The sequence below is a fragment of the Macrotis lagotis genome, chromosome 7 (assembly GCF_037893015.1).
Source record: "Macrotis lagotis isolate mMagLag1 chromosome 7, bilby.v1.9.chrom.fasta, whole genome shotgun sequence".
Taxonomy (NCBI): domain Eukaryota; kingdom Metazoa; phylum Chordata; class Mammalia; order Peramelemorphia; family Peramelidae; genus Macrotis; species Macrotis lagotis.
This window is the reverse complement of record NC_133664.1, coordinates 71,472,717-71,477,306: the sequence shown is the minus strand read 5'-3', so window position 1 is coordinate 71,477,306 and position 4,590 is coordinate 71,472,717. Positions and strand designations below refer to the sequence as shown.

The window sequence follows — 4,590 nt, the reverse complement described above, 5'->3', positions numbered from 1 at the left end:
AAGCCATCTAGATGAGAGCTAAACTATATCACTGCCGACAAAGTAGAAATATTACAGTAAGATCGAACTAGTTATTTTCAACTTTATCTTCTAAGTATTCTGGTCATCTAGTCACAACATTCTGAGAATAAACGATTAGACAACTATCAAAATGCATTTTCTTCCTGTGTGTATACGACCCAATGTTTTAACCTTAATATGCATGGATTTCCAAACAGCTTCATATTCAATATCTCCTTAGATCTTTACAACAACCCAATGAAGTCATTCACTCACAGCAAGGCATCAGTTATCATCTCCTTTGACAGAGTAAAGAAACAGCCTGAAGCAGAAGGAGCTTTTGAGACCTAGGATGACATCAAGGGGTATGTGATCCAACAGAAGGAGGGTAGTGACACATGTTGTTTCCCACCCTGGTTGTGATGATTCAGCAATAACCAATGATAAAGCTTGTCTCTAGGACAACCACATCTCCCTTATCTCCCGTATCTCCCTCCCTCTTTTGTGCATGTTCTATATTGCTCCCTTTCTGAGCCTAAACCTTCCTCAGAAAGGCTACCTAATCTAATCACTACCCAGTCCCAGACTACTGTGTAGCTGTAGCAAGCACTCATCAGAAAGTGGACTTCACACTCACTCCAGGCCATGCTCAAACAGGTAACCAAAGTTTGGAGGTGCTGATATTGTCCAAACACCTCATGTCACAGATGGGGAATCAGATCCAGAGAAGTCAGATAACTTGGTCAGAGGTAAAAAGGTAAAAAGAGAGCAGAGCAAGGATTCAAATCCAGATACTCAAACTTCAAATTCTATTTTGTTCCACTCTACCATCCTCCCTCTGCTGCTTGACCTCAGAAGACTGGCAATGAAACAGATTTCTCTCTATCAACAGGGAAATGGTGGACCATAAATGGGAAATACATTGTCAGACATGACCGATGTGCTGGTTTGTTCTACTTAATTTTATTTTTTTCTTATTATAAGGAAAGGCTCTTGGTAGGGGGAAAGTCTTGGGAAAATGGTATAAAAATAGTAATTGATATGTATATATTTTTACATATTGAGACAACATGAAATAGAGACTAAAGAACAGTCTTCAATGTTACTAAGATTTTGATTCAAGTCCCACTTCCTGTATGACCCTGGATAAGTCACTTAATCTCTAAGTGTCCTAAGCAATTCCCCAGACCTATAAATTGCACAGAAGAGATCTATCTACACTGGTAGAAGGAGTTTCCTCATTGAGAGATCCCTATTAATTGTCACAGGTCCAGTCCAAACCATATATATATGAAATGGTGGAATGGGTAGATAGAGATGTGAACTAAAAGCCAGGAAGAGGTTTCTATAGGCTACGGCTCAATACTGAGACCTCATTTCAATGTATAAATTTACTTTGAGTTTTTTTGTATTAATATATTAATGTGGTGGTGGTGGTGGTAGTGGTAATGGTAATGGTAATGGTAGTAAAAACGGAAAAAAAATAGTAGCTGTAGTAATAGTTGTTAGTAGGCATCATTATAGTAGTAGCAGCATCAGTAGCTGTTAGTATATATAGAACACTTTGAGGTTTACAAAAAGCCTTCAAAATAATTATCTATTTTGATCCTCACAACACCCCTGGGAGGCAGCTACTCTTATTATCACTATTTTACAAATGAGGAAAAAAGAAATAAACAGAAAGGAAGTGAATTACCAAGAAGTACCTGATGTCAAATTTGAACACGTATCTTCCTGATTCTGGATCAAGCAATCTATCTAGCTATCACTAAAAGCCATAGTCTAAAGGGATCTTCATAGGTTATCTGCTTCAGAACCCTGTTTCTAGGCTGAAGCACACCCAAATTATTCAAGACAGTTATGAAGTTCCTGTCTTAGAAGATTCCTTGGGAAAAAGAAATTCTATATCCTTCCTTGGTCATTTTATCCCATGTTGACAAAGGAAATTCCACTTGACTCTCTTGAAATCTTCTAAGGAACTAACTCTATAAAACTGCTTCAAAAGGAAAATTGTTGTAGGTGAAAAAGTATGGTTTTTGGAAAGGAAATCTTATATGCCCTTCCCTACCCCAAAACAAATCTCATTGTTTACACACACACACAGTCCTTTTGATGGTTTTGCCACCAAAAATCCTTGGCATCATTAAATGGTTCAACATCAGAAAAAGGCATAGTTTTATCAGTAGGAAAGACATTAAAGAATAGACTTTACTGCCTACTTTGTTGCTGTACCCTAAACACCATGGGCTGTTTTCATATGACTGTCAGCTAAAACCTGATACATGTGTTGTCTTCACCATTAGAATGGGAGCTCCTTGAGATGAAGGACTATCTCCATTATTCTATTAGTATCCTCAGCACTTAGCATGGTGCTTGATGCAGCGTAAGTGGCTGATAAATGCAGTTTTTTATTTTAATTCCTTCATTCATTCAAGATGACTTTACTCACTTTGAATGTTTCTGTTATATGGGATTCTGTAATTAAGTAATTTGATTTCCTTCTTTAACCTTTATTTGATTAAATGAACCACAGAGAGAGCTCGTTTGTCCACTTCCTCATCTGGCTGAAACACCAACAAAAGAGAAGATGGAATGAGGGTGAAGCACTGGAGTGAGGAGGGAGGAAATGGGGGAAGGAGATAATACCAGTAAGGATGAATAATAACATGTGGGAATGTAATACAATCTGTCTCCAACAAGGCTGCAGGTGAATATTTTCAAATTGTCAGTTACTTGATTCCACCCTTCAATGAGTGACATTAGATTTTTGAAAACTCTACATTCTATTTGAAATTTTCTCCATCATACATCCATCTTGCCCATTTGAATGTGTCCTGAGCAATGCAGTCCACCTGTCGACAGAAGCTAGTTGGATATATGGTTACAACATACCCCATAGATGCTCCATAAATATTCATTGGTAATGATGATGGTCCTGAATACCTGGGGCAAGACTCTCCTACTGTAAAAGCCATCTGTTGCTGTTCTATTTGAGTACACTGGGGTGAGAACATCCTGAGTTTTAGGATTCATCACTTTTGTGGCAGATGATTTAATTTTATCAAATATCTTTTCTTATCCTAGAGAAACAAAGATTTCAATCTTCCTCATTACCTTGCCTCTCATCACTGTCACTGCTAAATCACATTATAAGAAACCACAAGTTATTTAAAGCACACTGATTTAGAGGGAAGTTTTTGAACACTTCCATAATTTGGGGGTTTTGTTGGTTTTTGTCTTGTTTTCTTTTGAGTAGGAGAGAATCTACATCTGTTGTTTCATCACTGCCGGAAACTGTTGAAAACTCCCAACTTGGAAACTTACACCATCAATGAAGTTCAGCAACTCATCTCAAACTTGGCAACATTAAATGATTTGCCCATGGAAAGGCAGAACTTGAACTAAGGTCTTCTTGACTCCAAGGCTAGAACCATATATATACATATATATATATATATATATATATATATATATATATATATATATATATATTCCATTTAGACAGTTTCTTTTAGAGGAGTTTTAAAACGTGTTTATATAAAAAAGGAAAAGAACCTAGGTAGCAGTGCTATTAGGCTGCTGTAGGCAAAAAAATTATTTAAAAGGCCATATTGATTTAGAGATTAGGACTGACCACATACTTGAAGCTTGATTTCCAGTGGCAGTCTTGTTTAGGATATTGACTAAATTCCCCTCATGCAGAAAACATTTTTCTTGTTTGTTTGGTTTTGCTGTCTTTTTCGTAATAAGCTAATTTGATTTCCTTTTTTAACCTTTGTTTGATTAAGGGAACCACAGACATTTGCATTAAAATTCAAGAGAGCTGAAGCCTGCCATCGATCGACTTCCTCACAGACCACTTATACTCAGCGAAAGATGATTTAGAGAATGTCAAGAGTCTTAGAACAACTCTAATGAGAGGGAGAGGGAAAAAATCACTTCAGACTTACAAACTGTTAAGGGCTTACTTGACAGAAAGGGCAATTGTGTTTGGTGGATGTGTTTTAGAGAAATCAAATTGGGACATTTAATTTTGTGCTCGGGCCAAGTCATCAAAAGAGCCGTGGGATGAACGACCATTAATAAAAGTATAGACTAACTGAACCAAAATATTTCAAAACATCAAAAGAATGAACAGAAACACTAGGATTATTATTAGTGACAAGGAAAATGGAAGTAAATTGTAATATTTTCTGATAAATAAGATAGTGACCAAATACTGATTTTAGACTTCAATGATAGATAAACTGAGTGGCTATTCCCAGCTTTTTCTGATAGGAATGAGACTGACTAATGCCTGTGCCATCACCAGCATCACAAGCCATGTAAATAGTCCTTTTTCTCAGTAGAAATGGCAAGGTTTCTTTACTGTTTCTGGGACAGATCCTTACAGTGTCCCACCAGATCATTTTCACGAATAGAATCAACATACCAGATCCTAGATTGGTGGGCACATTTTCACCCTCTAGACCTTCTCTGGTCCATCACTTATGCAAGGAATTCAATGAAACCCTGAGAAATTAATTCAGATTGATTCATCACAGTGCTTAGTGCACTGTGTTAAGCATCAAGGAGAATATCAAAGAAGTA

The 4,590-nt window shown here is 36.9% G+C and overlaps 1 long non-coding RNA gene across 3 annotated transcripts; it reads left to right on the top strand.

Moving 5' to 3' along the window:
- Positions 1–464: 464 nt before the first annotated feature.
- Positions 465–4,115, top strand: LOC141493708 (uncharacterized). 3 transcript variants are annotated; one of them, XR_012470300.1, is made up of 5 exons: positions 465–657; positions 893–946; positions 2,534–2,707; positions 3,257–3,406; positions 3,789–4,115. It is a non-coding gene; the product is annotated as an uncharacterized LOC141493708 (long non-coding RNA). The 3 variants fall into 3 exon arrangements; XR_012470299.1 differs by lacking the exon at positions 3,257–3,406; XR_012470301.1 differs by lacking the exons at positions 893–946; positions 3,257–3,406 and having other exon boundaries at positions 3,789–4,114.
- Positions 4,116–4,590: the final 475 nt, after the last annotated feature.